This window comes from Nilaparvata lugens, chromosome 14 (genome assembly GCF_014356525.2).
Source record: "Nilaparvata lugens isolate BPH chromosome 14, ASM1435652v1, whole genome shotgun sequence".
NCBI classification, from domain to species: Eukaryota; Metazoa; Arthropoda; class Insecta; order Hemiptera; family Delphacidae; genus Nilaparvata; species Nilaparvata lugens.
Window position 1 is genome coordinate 18,628,685 of NC_052517.1, and position 17,604 is coordinate 18,646,288.

The 17,604-nt window shown below is 33.3% G+C and overlaps 1 long non-coding RNA gene across 1 annotated transcript; it reads left to right on the plus strand.

Moving 5' to 3' along the window:
• Window positions 1–522: 522 nt before the first annotated feature.
• Window positions 523–16,677, plus strand: LOC111061632. The gene is made up of 5 exons (XR_005572906.1): window positions 523–761; window positions 1,425–1,560; window positions 12,648–12,743; window positions 13,944–14,090; window positions 16,552–16,677. It is a non-coding gene; the product is annotated as an uncharacterized LOC111061632 (long non-coding RNA).
• The last annotated feature ends 927 nt before the right edge of the window (window positions 16,678–17,604 follow it).

A 17,604-nucleotide genomic window follows, 5' to 3' on the forward strand; every position in this document is an offset into this window, starting at 1 on the left:
TTTAAGATTAATTTAACTTTAAATGCATTCCAATGTAATCCAATATTAACATAAAAATTGAGTAAAATCAAGAAAATTATGGTCCTATTTGGTTTTGAAGCATTTCCACAACATTCATAACTAATTTTTGCATATTTTTAGACTCATTTTAATTCGAATTTCTATTCAAATCGCTATTAAAATTAATTAAAACAGCATTCATACATCGGTAAAGTGCTGTGGATTATAATGGAAAACAGCAAAAACTGATTGAATTGTTTGTTCAAGCTCAATTTTGCTGAGCACCTTTTCTGTGAAGGATAAAATTTTCTACACGTTTGTCTTATTAAAATGTTAATAAATTGTTGAAATAAAGAGTATTTCATGTTCAATTGGAATCAGAAAGGGTCAGAAACCAGCAAAGTAGAATTAATTTTGAAATCAGTCCCTGCTTTGTGCTGCCCTCTGCCTCAAGCGGCAAATTTTTGAACTATACTTTTGACGTCACAGTATTCTTTTTTATTTACAGAAGACAGCCGCCATCCTAGATCTTGCATCTTGTTATCAAACGTCAAAGTCTTGTGTTCTGGTCCACAAAATTTGCTGTTCATTACTAAAATATCGCGATTCAAATTTTAGTTTTACAAAAAGTCACATCTAATATAATTTTTCTACAAACATCAACTTTTTAAACTGTGTGCAAATGTTGAATAATCGCATAATGTGCAATGAAACTTTGATTAGGCCAGATCATTGTAACTAGGATTTGGTTACATGATTTTGTAAGTATTTAATTGATTCAAAGTTTATTTCTACCAAAATAATGTTTTTTCATCAGTAAATAACTTTATTTATACTAGAAACTATTCTTTTCGAATAATAAATCAAAATTTTTATCAAATTCATCACTCCTATTGCATTGCGTATGTTCTTGTGCTACGGTACCATCTCGGCTTTATGAGTTTATAATTAATTTTTCAGTAATTGATGCTCAAATCCTATTGTAATATAAACTTTAAGTCCTATTAAATCTATTCTCATAGGTGTTTTTTTTTAGTTTCCTATTTTTATGAAGTTACCTCCTAATGTATCTGGCGATGTCCAGGTTACAGGTAGAAGCCATTTGCTAGGTTGCGTTAGATGTGTGCGGGAGGCTGTAACCAGACAAATTATTTTAATAATAATTAAAATATTGGTGTTTTTCTCTTGATAGTATTAAAATTCGTGTTATAACAATGTTTTATTGTTAGGCTCATATTTTATATAACTGTGAATGTGTTTGAAAATTATTTTTTTTACATATTATTTTCACCATAATGCGCGGAGCCTTTATAATGTTGAAACCTGATTATAACTGGGTTTTTTCATAAAGAAAGATACTCCTGCTTATGTTTTTTACCAAGCTGTTGTTCTTCCAAAAATAAATATTTATTTATTTTATTTAGGATACCTACACTACCAGACTGAATATTGAGGAATCGATTGAAGCGGATTGAGGCTTGGACGGTTGGAAGATACCAATGAAATATACATGGAGTTGAACCGAAACACAGATGCTGAACACTTCTAATGCAGTTCAAGGTACTTTTTATTTTGATATTTGTAATAATTTTTCTCAAATATATTTTTTATTGTCTCTCCTCTCCAATGATTTCTTTTGTTCAATACTAAGTACCTAGATTTAAGAATAGACATTTCAAAGATTTGGATTAGGCTACAGAGAAAGACGTGCAGTGATCTGTAGCATTTTTCTCATTTTGTTTCTAAATAAAACATTTTTTAATAAATAATGATGAATTTAATATAACTGATAATTAATTCAAATGAGAAAAAATCTACAGATTATTTGCTCAGGACAAATCTCTCCATGCGCTTTGACATATCTCTAGTTGTAAGGTATCATCTACTTTTATTTCTAATTGATACAGGGCCATCCATATTGGAGAGAATTACAAATTGTATTCAACTGATTATGAACAAGATTTTTGTTGGTCCAAACTTGAATCCTTTCAACTTTTAATCATGACTAGCATGTAACCCGTGCTTCGCTAGGGACTATTTTAAAACTTGACATAATGAAATCTTGGATAATTGAAAATAGGGCTATAACCATCATCGGTTAATTGAGAATCTATATGCAAAAGTTAATCAGTCGAGTAGTTGAGACGTGATGATGCGTCAAACATAATTTCCCTTTGCCCTACGTGTATATAAGCCAACTCTTCCCTTCATTATAGTATAGAATAATTCCACGAGAAGCCGTCTTTTAAAAAAAACCTATGATATGCTCTAGTGGAATCAACCATGGTTAAAATTGAACCTGCTTTTGTGCAACCGGGCAATAGAATAGCTGGATAGGTCCCTGACGCTGGTGAATCTTCCCATTCAAATGTATGTTGTATAAAGCATTAAAATATTTTTAATATGCCCACAATATCTTATACCCAGTAGTTTTCAATTAAGCGAATTTTCCTTCATAAAGGTTTATGCATTACACTCTTGAGGGCCAGAACATGGAGTAGAGTATCGAAGTTAAAGTGTAGCAGAGGAGGTAAAAATGAGAGTGTTTAAATATGTATGTATCAAATGATGAGTGTCTCAGCTTTATAAAGCCGCGTTTACACCAAAGTTGTTAACAAAATGTTAAGAAATTAATCCTTAAAGATTCTATTAGATTGAACGGAACTTGAACACATATGTTCATCATGTGTATGATAAGTTATGTTTAATCTAATAGAATCTGTAAGGATTAAGCTATTAACATTTTGTTTATAACTTTGGTGTAAACGCAGCTTATGGGTCAAGTGGCAAAGGCATCCACCTGTCAACCTATCCATCTTCTATCTTTCTTCTACCTCCAAATCTCCCTGTACCTCCAATCTTCCCTCTTCTTTCTACACTACATTCACTGCTCCATTATGTTCTGACACATTTGACACATACATTAGTCTCACACTCTAGCTACCTTCTAGAATAGTTAGCACATACTGTCAAATTTAACATAACTTCATATTTAGAAGGATATAAGGTGATTGGAGGAAGACGGGTCATTTATTGTTGTCTTAGAAGTTGAAACATGAGTATTCTGATGTCATCCAATAGTTATTTCATTGATAACCCTCTTTGATTAGTTTCGATTCCTTCAAATAGCTAGCTCATTCTGTAAATTCGACATTACTCCATATTTAGTGGGATATAAGGTGATTAAAGGAAGACGGGGAATATATTGGTGTCTTAGAAGTTGGGAATGAGTATTCTGATGTCCTCCAATAGTTATTTCATTAATAACCCTCTTTGATTAGTTTCGATTCCTTCAAATAGCTAGCTCATTCTGTAAATTCGACATTACTCCATATTTAGTGGGATATAAGGTGATTAAAGGAAGACGGGGAATATATTGGTGTCTTAGAAGTTGGGAGAATCCTTCAAATAGCTAGCTCATTATGTAAATTCGACATTAGTCCATATTTAGTGGGATATGAGGTGATTGAAGGAAGACGGGGCATATATTGTTGTCTTGGAAATTGGGACATGAGTATTCTGATGTCCTCCAAAAGTTATTTCTGTAATAACCCTTTTTGATTTGATTCGAATCCTTCAAATAGCTAGCTCATCTGTAAATTCGACATTACTCCATATTTAGTGGGATATATGGTGATTAAAGGAAGACGGTGAATATATTGTTGTCTTAGAAGTTGGGGCATGACTATTCTGATGTCCTCCAATAGTTATTTCATTGATAACCCTCTTTGATTAGGTATGAATCCTTCAAATAGCTAGCTCATTATGTAAATTCGACATTACTCCATATTTAGTGGGATATATGGTGATTAAAGGAAGACGGTGAATATATTGTTGTCTTAGAAGTTGGGGCATGACTATTCTGATGTCCTCCAATAGTTATTTCATTGATAACCCTCTTTGATTAGGTATGATTCCTTCAAATAGCTAGCTCATTCTGTAAATTCGACATTACTCCATATTTAGTGGGATATAAGGTGATAAAAGGAAGACGGGGAATATATTGTTGTCTTAGAAGTTGGGGCATGAGTATTCTGAAGTCCTCCAAAAGTTATTCCATCAATAACCCTTTTTGATTTGATTCGAATCCTTCAAATAGCTAGCTCATTATGTAAATTCGACATTAGTCCATATTTAGTGGGATATGAGGTGATTGAAGGAAGACGGGGCATATATTGTTGTCTTGGAAATTGGGACATGAGTATTCTGATGTCCTCCAAAAGTTATTTCTGTAATAACCCTTTTTGATTTGATTCGAATCCTTCAAATAGCTAGCTCATTATGTAAATTCGACATTAGTCCATATTTAGTGGGATATGAGGTGATTGAAGGAAGACGGGGCATATATTGTTGTCTTGGAAATTGGGACATGAGTATTCTGATGTCCTCCAAAAGTTATTTCTGTAATAACCCTTTTTGATTTGATTCGAATCCTTCAAATAGCTAGCTCATCTGTAAATTCGACATTACTCCATATTTAGTGGGATATATGGTGATTAAAGGAAGACGGTGAATATATTGTTGTCTTAGAAGTTGGGGCATGACTATTCTGATGTCCTCCAATAGTTATTTCATTGATAACCCTCTTTGATTAGGTATGATTCCTTCAAATAGCTAGCTCATTCTGTAAATTCGACATTACTCCATATTTAGTGGGATATATGGTGATTAAAGGAAGACGGTGAATATATTGTTGTCTTAGAAGTTGGGGCATGACTATTCTGATGTCCTCCAATAGTTATTTCATTAATAACCCTCTTTGATTAGGTTCGATTCCTTCAAATAGCTAGCTCATTCTGTAAATTCGACATTACTCCATATTTAGTGGGATATGAGGTGATTGAAGGAAGACGGGGCATATATTGTTGTCTTAGAAGTTGGGGCATGAGTATTCTGATGTCCTCCAATAGTGTCTATGTTGCAAATGTGACTGTTAATTGAAGCTGATAGTCCTAGTGGTTGTTTTTGGTGAAGCTATGTGACGCTGGTAGTCTCTCATACTGTCCCCTTCTTACACTCTTACACTCCCAACAACACACTAATAATAGACAGTGTATAGGGTGTCTATGTTGCAAATGTGAGTGTTAACTGAAGCCGATAGTCCTAGTAGTTGTTTTTGGTGAAGCTATGTGACGCTGGTAGTCTCTCATACTGTGCCCTTCTTACACTCTTACACTCCCAACAACACACTAATAATAGATAGTGTATAGGGTGTCTATGTTGCAAATGTGTGTTAACTGAAGCCGTTAGTCCTAGTAGTTGTTTTTGGTGAAGCTATGTGACGCTGGTAGTCTCTCATACTGTGCCCTTCTTACACTCCCAACAACACACTAATAATAGACAGTGTATAGGGTGTCTATGTTGCAAATGTGAGTGTTAACTGAAGCCGATAGTCCTAGTAGTTGTTTTTGGTGAAGCTATGTGACGCTGGTAGTCTCTCATACTGTGCCCTTCTTACACTCTTACACTCCCAACAACACACTAATAATAGACAGTGTATAGGGTGTCTATGTTGCAAATGTGAGTGTTAACTGAAGCCGATAGTCCTAGTAGTGTTTTTGGTGAAGCTATGTGACGCTGGTAGTCTCTCATACTGTGCCGTTCTTACACTCTCACACTCCCAACAACACACTAATAATAGACAGTGTATAGGGTGTCTATGTTGCAAATGTGAGTGTTAACTGGAGCCGATAGTCCTAGTAGTTGTTTTTTGTGAAGCTATGTGATGCTGGTAGTCTCTCATACTGTGCCCTTCTCACACTCTTACACTCCCAACACACACTAATAATAGATAGTGTATAGGGTGTCTATGTTGCAAATGTGTGTTAACTGAAGCCGTTAGTCCTAGTAGTTGTTTTTGGTGAAGCTATGTGACGCTGGTAGTCTCTCATACTGTGCCCTTCTTACACTCCCACAACACACTAATAATAGACAGTGTATAGGGTGTCTATGTTGCAAATGTGAGTGTTAACTGAAGCCGATAGTCCTAGTAGTTGTTTTTGGTGAAGCTATGTGACGCTGGTAGTCTCTCATACTGTGCCCTTCTTACACTCTTACACTCCCAACAACACACTAATAATAGACAGTGTATAGGGTGTCTATGTTGCAAATGTGAGTGTTAACTGAAGCCGATAGTCCTAGTAGTTGTTTTTGGTGAAGCTATGTGACGCTGGTAGTCTCTCATACTGTGCCGTTCTTACACTCTCACACTCCCAACAACACACTAATAATAGACAGTGTATAGGGTGTCTATGTTGCAAATGTGAGTGTTAACTGGAGCCGATAGTCCTAGTAGTTGTTTTTTGTGAAGCTATGTGATGCTGGTAGTCTCTCATACTGTGCCCTTCTCACACTCTTACACTCCCAACAACACACTAATAATAGACAGTGTATAGGGTGTCTATGTTGCAAATGTGAGTGTTAACTGAAGCCGATAGTCCTAGTAGTTGTTTTTGTTGAAGCTATGTGACGCTGGTAGTCTCTCATACTGTGCCCTTCTTACACTCTTACACTCCCAACAACACACTAATAATAGACAGTGTATAGGGTGTCTATGTTGCAAATGTGAGTGTTAACTGAAGCCGATAGTCCTAGTAGTTGTTTTTGGTGAAGCTGTGTGATGCTGGTAGTCTCTCATACTGTGCCGTTCTTAAACTCTTACACTCCCAACAACACACTAACAATAGACAGTGGTCGACAGTAATCGGAGAAGAATTTGTAATTTGTAATTATTCTATCAAAAAATAAATAAATAAGAAATTTGCAACATAAACCAACTATACAATTGGATATCTTCTAATTTGATATTTTCTCTATAATTTTCACTCACTCTTCAACTGCTGTTCGAGCTTCAAATTGACGACATTGAACTGATTCCAGTGCGCCTCTGTGGGGGGCAGAGGGTGCACTTTGGCCCAATTGCCACAAGTAAACTGGTAGAAGTCATCGCAGGGATTCACTGATCTATCAAGACCTGCGTTCAAATCTGCCGCTAGATAATACAAAATCAAATCAAATCATGCAATTATTTGTTTCATATGTAGAAATACATATACAACAATAGGCTTCATAATTGGAGAATAAAATAAAATCATTCAATTATTTGTTCCAAATGTAGAAATAACTTACATCACAACAATAGGTTACATAATTTGTGAAAAATGGTGTCAAAAGTGTTTCTAGTTTGAGTTTCTTTTCACGTTTTAAAATTTTTAATTATTATAATACAGTATTTTTCAGTTATTAGTGATGATTTAGTGAAGTATTCTTATTTAATTTGGTTTTCAACTTTCCTAAATTCTAAATTCCTAGTTTATACATATTTTGGACTCAAAATTGGACAAAAATCGTGATGTGTTAACATAACCTATTTTTTGGACAATTTCTATCTAAATTTGGGAAAGGAACAGTTTTAGGCTTTAAGCCTGTTGTTCCTTCCCCAATCATTCAGAGTTGAGAATTATATTGTATCTATCAATGTATAAATTAATAAATAATAATTATTCCAAACAAAATTGAAGCCACCATAATTAAGCAATATATTCCACTATATTACAAACATACATTGTGAAATTAAAATTGATTTAAAATTAATAAACTGAAGTTTCTTCAAATTTCAATTTTAATTTCTTTGAATAATTGATTAAAATTAACAAATATATTATTAAATTTGGTGTTGATTAAAATTAACAAATAAATTATGAAAATTGGTGTTGCTATCCTTGTCTATCATCAGATGAAGCAGATAGCTCTATCCTTCTCCAACGCTGCACCGCTGTCATATCCTTTGTAGGCCATGAATAAATATCATGGACTATCACAATATCCAATTCCAATTTTGAAAATGTATTATTAATTTATATAATGATAGTTTCTATAAAATGATAGTTTATATTTATAAAAATGATTTAGGCTATATTTATAAATGATAGTTTTTTCATTTATAAAATGATAGTTTCTATATCTAGCGACTCTCTCCAGTGGACTACAAGGGGATTTTGTGTGCTGGACGGCATTTCTCGTGATACAGTAGTATTAATTAACTGTTTTTTTTGTGTTTGTGAAATATTGTATGACTATTGTATATTTTTTGGATTATGTGATGTATTTAACATTATTTTTTGAACTGTTTCTTGAAGAGAATAAAATTTGATTTGATATTTTCTTGGTAATGGTAAATATAAATTACCCAACAACACACTAATAATATACAGTGTATAGGGTGTCTATGTTGCAAATGTGAGTGTTAACTGAAGCCGATAGTCCTAGTAGTTGTTTTTGGTGAAGCTATGTGACGCTGGTAGTCTCTCATACTGTGCCCTTCTTACACTCTCACACTCCCAACAACACACTAATAATAGACAGTATTCAACAGTAATCGGCTTGGATTAACAGAAAATCTGTTGTAATTTGGAACATGAAATACCTATACAATGGGATATCTTCTTATGCTATCTTTTCTCTATGCTACATCTCTTGAGCTGATTAAAAATCTGAAGCGCAAACGCGTTTCCAGTGGTAGAACTTCAAGTATAAAGTGAGTATCAAGTAACTTAATCTAATATGTTTTTTTTATGGGACGGATTCAAAGATCCCAAGAACCTCACACGTCAACCGAAGCTTATTGTGTGTCTAATCTAATATATATGGGCGTCTTAGATGGGCTGAATTTTTTCGCCTTTCTTTAGAGTGCATGGCGTCTCATGGGGAGCGTCTTACACGTCAACCGAAGCTTATTGTGTGTCTAATCTAATATATATGGGCGTCTTAGATGGGCTGAATTTTTTCGCCTTTCTTTAGAGTGCATGGCGTCTCATGGGGAGCGTCTTTTTCGCTCGTATAGTTTACTCCATAGAGTCAATGTATCCGGCTAACGATTTATAAAAAGTCAGCGCGTTTGAGACGCCCGTACAGTTGGGGCCATAGATGCAGTTAATTGATTTCATGAGGAGTGCTGTGTAGAATAAAAATCAACCAAGATATTATCATAGAGAAAAGATGTCATAAGAAGCATAGTCGACAGTAATCGGCTTGAGTTAACAAAAAAATTGCTTGAAATTTGGAACATGGACGACCTATATCATGGGATATATCTTCTTATGCTATCTTTTCTCTATTATATTATCCATATTGACGAATCAGTAGCTGGTCTTAGAACAGCAATGTGAACATGAAACAGCCTCAATATTTGTATTATTTCTTTATTTATTTTATTTTTGTTTTCATGTGATGTTTTTTCAATAAATAAATATTGTGTTCATTCTTTGATTTTCCATTGTTCCTTCTTGTGTCTCATTGATATGTGTATCTTTTTATTTTCTTTGTATCTGTGTATTTTAAGCTCTCAATCGACTAGATATCAAATCAAATCGTTTTTTATTTTGACAAAAAAAACACAACTCAGTGAAATAAAGATATAAACTTCTATACAGTTAGTTCCTGTCAAAATAAAAATACTACTTGCTAAATTATTTACAATTTGTATGCAAGTAGGAGGTCAGTGAAAAAAGTTTTTAATGCTACATTCACACACACACTCACACATCTTTCTCTTTCAAGTTGGTATGTGCAAAAAAGGTAAAATAAGTATTATAATAGAATGGGAATCACATAATTACAGAAAAATAACTTTCAATAGTTTCAGGCAGACATCCAGTAAGCCATTTTGATATTTGTTTTTTTAAAAGTATTTTAGATATGTTGTTTATTCACAAGTACTTTCTAGACCGTTTGAATGTTCAAATTTTCAAGTCGTCATCTTTTAAACTATTAGTTTATGAGCTTAATTTCTCGATGAATAATTAGTTTGATACTTGGAGCTAGTATTTTTGAGATTTATACCAACTTCGACCTTTTCTTATGTGTTTTAAAACCAAATTAAGGAATAGGCAAATTAGGTCACTGCAAGACATCACTGCCGGTTGCACAAAATCCTGTTAAATTTTAACCATGATTTATTCCAAAAGAACCAATTAGAGAAAACCTTTTTGAAAAGACGGCTTTTCTGATTGGTTATCTTGAAATTAATCAGGATTGAAATTTAACCGGCTTTTGTGCAACCGGCACATAGCTGCAAGGCTGTCTGTATTCTGCAAGTTTATTGCATAGTTCGTGAAATCAAATTGTAGCATTTTATTGTTTCCAGAAGCTTTTTTAAGTGGTAAAAGTTTGAAAGAAGTGTTTATTGACATTTTAAAGATAAGATTTATCTATAATTCAGTTTTATTTCTCTGTTTTTTGTCCAAAATTGATCAAAATTTTTGTCCAAAATTGTCGACTTTTCCATGAAAAATCAGCTCCAGGAGTCTTTTAAACATTGTTTTCACCTCATATATATTATTGAGAGATAATCATATTAGACTTCAATTTTTGTAATTATATTGGTTTCAAAACGATTTTTTGAAAATATTATAATTTAATATTTAGGTTAGGATTTAATTCGTATTCTTATTTTTCTCTCCCTCATTCTCTCTCCCTTCGGAAGAGAGAAAACTTTAGAACTATAGTGAGGTCCACGTTATAATGACAGTAGATAAAGATAGAAGAATAGCGATGCCGATTCTCTGCATTCATTTAATTAATCATATTTCTACACTGTCAAAAACATAATTGGCACCGTTGTGGACCTAGAAAAGGATATTACCACCGGCTTTGTGGAATGATAGACAAGGATAGCGAAACCAAAGTTGATCAAATACTGTCATTATAACGTGGACCTCACTATAGCTGTTCTGCTTTTGCCAATAATTGAAACACTTCAATCACTTGTTGCATTGGGAAAGAGATTTGAAGCGTAGTAAAATTTCTTGCCGCTAGGTTGGTAGCTCTGCCTTCTCCCACTTTCTCCTTCAGAAATTGGTGTTGAAAAATGAAAAATCGTCAAAATGGCGTCTTACAGCTCCTTTTCCGTCTAGTTCGTCAATTTATTGAAGTTTTTAGTGACAATTTGTCGAGTTCAGGTTTGAATTATTATGAAATGTGTTCCCTATAATCGTTATCAAATTCTGTGAACATAGAAATCGAGTTTGATAGGACATTTTTGAAGATGTGAGTTGAAATATGACGGCCCAATTCTTCCCGACAACTCGAAGGCAAGACATTACCTATTTTGATTCAAAACTATCTATTTCAAGCAATTCACCGTTATTAATTTGTCATTTTAAGCTTATAAAACTTGTTTTTAATTTTTCCAATAGTTTTTTTAAGTTCTGTCCGATAATTATTTCATTATCTCGTAATGAATTTTGGCCTAGGCCCTTCCCGTCAACTCGAAGGCAAGACATTACATATTTTGATTCAAAACTATCACTATTTCAAGCAATTTACCGTTATTAATCTGTCATTTTAAGCTCATAAAACTTGTTTTCAATTTTTCCAATAGTTTTTAAAGTTCTGTCCGATAATTATTTCATTATCTCGTAATGAATTTTGGCCTAGGCCCTTCCCGTCAACTCGAAGGCAAGACATTACATATTTTGATTCAAAACTATCACTATTTCAAGCAATTTACCGTTATTAATCTGTCATTTTAAGCTCATAAAACTTGTTTTCAATTTTTCCAATAGTTTTTAAAGTTCTGTCCGATAATTATTTCATAATCTCGTAATGGATTTTTGCCTGGGCCAGGGTATTCCGTAGGCTAGATTTTGTATTCATTTCAATCAAGTTTAAATGTAATAATTTAATCGATTTGATGGTTGTATTCATGAAAAATGTGTTCTTAATGTCAATTAAAAAAAAACTAATGGTAGAAATTATAAATTTTCATGATATTTTTTCGAAGTTTAACATGAAAGTACTATCTCCTATGGTATCAGTGTAGGTTGGCTCAACAGGTCTTCAGATGGAAATTATTAATACTAATGATAATATTATATATAGGCTTAAACTAATAATAATTATCAACAGGTCTTTTTAAATATTACGATATTCTTTTATATTAGTGATTCGATGTTTGTTTATTGGCATTTTTTGATGATAATCAGGGCTTGTGTTGATAGAATTATCTGATTATCCGGTCGACATTTATGGTTATCAGAGTTTTCAGTCTAATCGAAATGATTGTCTATCTAATGAATTTTTTTAATAATTTGATTTTATTGAGTAGAATTATCATTATTAAATTTTTTCAGTAGATTTTCATAAATTCAAAATAGTGAATAGCCTATGGTTATATTGTAGCATATTTCCATCTCAATCTGGACCCGGTTGCGCAAAAGTATTTTAAATTGTAACCTTGATTAATTTCACGAGAACCAATCAGAGGAGGTTTTTTTGATTAGACGGCTTCTCTGATCGGTTCTCGTGTAATTAATCAGGATTTAAATTTAACCGGGTTTTGTGCAACCGGCACTAATAGTTTTATTGTAGGCCTACGATATTTGGTTATATTTATGAAATTGTTTTTACGGTAGGTCTTTTATTTTAATTATAGAAAACTTTAATAATGACCTTCTAAGGTATTAAACTTGGTTTTTTTATTTTATGTAAAACCGTCGCGTGAGGAATACGGGAATATTTTATTGCGAGAAACTAATGATGAACAATTTTATTGCGTGAGACATTGAAAGTTAATTCGTTGATGGAAAAGTTTATAATAAATCTTGTCGTTTCTGCAACAGAATATTAAAATAGGGTTACATTTTCAGGTGGCTGATGGAGGAATTTCACTGACTTGGGCTGCAATGGATGCTGGAAGGCAGCGGCACCAATAGAAGTAAATATCTAATAGCTGATTGCTGAATGTAAGTTGTGTTATGAACCCTCTCATTATTATTCATACAATTCATTGTTTATAATAAACTGTGGACTTGAATGATTTTAACATTGATTTTATTTTTGAATAGTCCTGTAACATTGATTGTTTATGCTCTAATTGATCAGTTGCGACCTGAAAACTACGACACCAGACCTGAGCCAGCCAGGTCACTCGATATTATTATTATTGAGCTCTAATTCCGTTTTATTTCAATTTAACTAACTGACACCAGTAATGAACCAATCAATCAATCAATCTTTTGGTCTCGTATGATTTCAAGCGGTATTTTAATCACACAAATTGTGCTATGATATTTATAAATCCTAAAATTGGAATTGCAATATGAATGATAATAATTAAAGTTGTTGTTAACATTAACTTAACTTCATCAAGTTGGAAACTTTCCAGTGAATCGACTTCAAGTCAGAGGAGAAAACAATCATTCAGATTGTGATTATGTGATGTCTTGTACCTGAGCCAGCCAGGTCACTCGATATTATTATTATTATTATTATTGTGCTCTAATTCCCTTATATTTAAATTTAACAAACATCAATTAATTTTATATAAAAAGAAACTACATGAATTTGAATCACCTTAGATTGGGTATATGAATTGAATCGATCAATTTAATTGATGTTTTGTATTCCAGACAGTTTTTCTTGATTCTAAAATGTATGAAAAAAACGCTTAATATGGTCTGGCCTTTGGAGTAGGCTAAATCTCTCAGATAAAAGCAAAACCGAGGAATTTAGTTGATATTCCATTGATTAATCACAATTTCTATGTTATTGTTTCTAATATCTTGTGAGTCTAAACTGTTTCTACCGTGTATGAATTGAATCGATCAATTTATTTAAATCGACGTTTTGTAAACTAGACAGGGGCGTTTTGTATTCCTTAGATTGGGTATGAATTGAATCGATCAATTAAATCGATGTTCTGTGTCATCAGACAGTTTTACTTGATTATAACATATCTGAAAAAACGCTCAATATGGTCTGCCCTTTGGAGTAAATCTCTCAGATAAAAGCAAAACCGAGGGATTTAGTTGTTATTTTATTGATTAATTACAATTTCTGTGTTATTGTTTCTAATTTCTTGTGAGTCGGGTCTGTTTCTATCGTGTATTTGTAGAGTGTGATCTTTAATTGGTAGGCTAAGTATTGTGTTGATTATTTTGCAGTGAATACGAATCTTGGAAGTGGGCTACCGCGCAGAGGAATATGAGGAAACTTGTACTGCTTGAGAAGACTTCGTCTCCAATCTTCAGCGGTGGATTACTTCACATCTTCATATCGTGTATCTATCACCAATCGACAAATTTCTGCAGGTTAGTAGCCTACAATCCACTGCTCTGTATTTTTAATATTTTTGCATTTTGTTCTTTGCATTGTTACCAATTGCTTGATGTACAAAGCACTGTATTTATTATGTTTGATTGTGCATCATATGCGGTACTTCTTGGAATGTGTATTACTTGTACAGTGTGTTACGAGGTCCACGTTATAATGGCAGTGGAGAAAGATAGGAGAAAGCGTTGCCGGTTCTCTGACTTGTCACTACCTTCAGTAGAGGATAGCTGAGATCTGATGTAATATTAACTGTTCATTCTTGTTTGAAATAATCGATTATATTTTATTCGTCAAGGAAAAATATTTTCCAACGATAAAATAATAATTTCTCGTGATACAGATTGCATATATTTTCAATTAATTATATTTCTACATTGTTGAAAAACGATGACTGGAACGTTGTGGAGGTAGAAAAGGGTAGTGCTGTCTGCTTTGTGGAATGATAGACAAGGATAGCAACACCAATGTTAATCAAATACTGCCATTATAACGTGGACCTCACTATATTGTGTTTGATTTTGCACCATGCATTATTTGCTTGATATTGAATGCATTCTTCGATCGACTATATTGAACCTTAAAAATATTTGACTCATTACTTGAATAAAATTGAACCGGTGTGTTGCGGTGAAATCCAACCTGAAATTGAACTTGAGCCTTGATGGTTCTATTTGAGCCGTCAGTCGGTATTTTACTATAGCTGTGTCGATCTAAAAATTCTCTGCTAATTTAAGGAATTGTTGGGTGGCTTTCAAATACTTGTTATTCCTAAAGCATGCTGCACACGGGGTTAATAGTGTTAACTATAACATAACATAACCTATTTTTGGACAATTTCTATCTAAATTTGGGAAAGGAACAGTTTTGGGCTTTAAGTCTGTTGTTCCTTTCCCAATCATTCATAGTTGAGAATGATTGTATCTATTAATGTATAGATAGTAGCGTCCACTAGGGGAGTTCCTCAGATCTGCCAGGTCTCAAATTGTCTAGTGTGTAACGGAAAAACTGAAATACCATCACAGTATCAGAATAGATGGACTACTTTCACCTCGCTTGCTTTATTAAAAATAGTTGCCTTTCAAGTAAGAAGTCTACCTATTCTAGACTCTTTTCCTCGATTATTCTATGGCTTCAAGCGATATAATATGACTAGATTTACCTGAATCCACAGTTAAATTTGTTGGCTCTGTAAGCTTGCAAAACCTTAGTATTAAGGGCTGTTTGCACAGTGTCAGTTTAGACGTAATCTCAGTTTGAACTGGATTAGATCCAAATTAAACTTCGTTTGCTGTGTTGTGATTCATTTTTCAAATTAGACCACTAACTGATTCAATTCAGTTGAAGCTTTCACTGTGCAAACGGCCCTCAATAAAACTAGTTGCGACATAACAGCTGCGTTGCCGAATTGTGCGAAATTACGACCTTTCTATGTGAGCCTATATTTACTGGATATACACAACGTGACAACCCTGTGTTGTCAAATAAATTGAATGCAGTATATCCAGTCATTGCTATAATCTATATTATTATATTGAAGCTTTGTATATAATTGCTATTATTGTAATACAGCGTGCTGCAAATATATTTGCTTGCGTTCCTACTGCACTTTTATAAAAAAGTGCCTTATAAAACTTTGAATTTGTCACCTTATGAGTTTGTAGTTGAGATTTCAAACTAGAATTCTACAGATCTAGACTTTTTTCTAGATAGACTTCTAAAACTGACGTTCAACCTGACTAATTGACTAGATAGATTATAAATAGACTTATAAAACTGACGTTTAACCTGACTTTTGGACTCATGAATCGTTGCATATTATTGACTTGTGACTAGTTTCGTCTTGTTTCTCATCTTCGCATGTTGACTTTTCTTCATCGACTATCTGGTTTTCTTTTCACTTTTTTTCGTTGAGTACTCGTCTGCTTGTGAATAGCTGCATCTTCTACTTCTCTATTTTATTCACTTGACTTGAAACTTGCTCTATTTCACTGCTCTATGCACCTTCTACTTGAGACTATACTTTTTTTTTAGTTGGATGATTGCTTGTAAAATTGTTGATAACGTTGAATCAGTTTGCATCTTCTGCATTGAAACAGTTTTCCCCATGGATATTATTTCCATTCTTCCATGTACATAGCCAGCTTTGTTTCGTTTCCCAGTCACTTTTCGACTGTGCATTAATCTCACCTTTCTTTCATGCTTTCACTTGATCAGTGCTGTTTGAAACCCCCTCATCATTTCTATCATTTCATCAATCATTATTTTGTTTTGTTTTCACCATTTTATTTTTTCATTCATTATTTCTCCCTGTTGTTATTAGTGAGTTTTAAGCATGTGAGTATGAGCACCACTAGTTGACGGCAGTCGCACGGCTTGTTTATTCAAAAAAAGTGCAAAATGAATCAAAGCTCTAAATGTTGTTCCAATTTTATATTACAGGAAAGGGAATCGCCAGTCAACATAGACTCTGGAATTCAATATTACTTTGTAGATTATTTTAATATGACTTAAGTGTTACGACCAAGACAATAAACTGACAAAGACAATAAATTGAGTAATTTATCATTTTATGTTTTTTCATTCATCTTTTTATTTTCGTTTTATGATTTATTTGTTATTAAACGTCATTATTTTTTGTTTCATAATTTTATTTTTATTTTATCATACATTTTTATTTCATTCATCATCATCATCATCATCATTTCATTTTTTACAATATTGAATGATTGATTTATGAGTGAACTTATCTTATTTCATTGAAACCTCAGACCATATTCGCTATGATGTCTGAAACAGTGACATTCTAATAGTTGTAAAGCGTTATTTGTTTCATAATCTGTATTCATAAAAATAAGATTCTAGTCTTATTCTTAGTGGACTTTCATATCCCCCATAATAATTATATGCGCTGCGCGACCCGCAAAAGAGTACAGACTTATGCGCCACAAATACGCGCGTTTTACTTGACATCAGCTGATGCTTATTATATCTTTGTTTGTAGTACAGAGGATAAAGCTGATCAACAGATGTTGAAAAGTGAAATTTGCGTGTTTGTGGCGCTTGAAGGTAGGCGCACACAGATCGTCATCGGACGGACGGCACGCATCGGACGATTAGATTTGATGCATTGTTTTCAATAATTTGAGTGTTTCAAATTAATTCAATAATTATTGAGTTTTCAATAATTTAACTATCAGCATCGTATAGGTATGCGCACTCCAATTGAAAACTAATCGTCCGATGCGTGCCGTCCGTCCAATGACGATCTGTGTGTGCCTACCTTAAGGGTGGGTGATCACTTGTGATGCAAGTGATCCAGAAATATTTTTCCATGCGCGCGCCCAACAATAATAAAAACGCTCTGCTTGTGCTCTGTTATGACTAGAATCAAATCAAATTTTATTTCCTTACAAAACAAATTATATTAAATACAGATTACAAAAGTGTTTAATATTATTGGAACTGATTTGATTTGAAAATGAGATAAGAGGT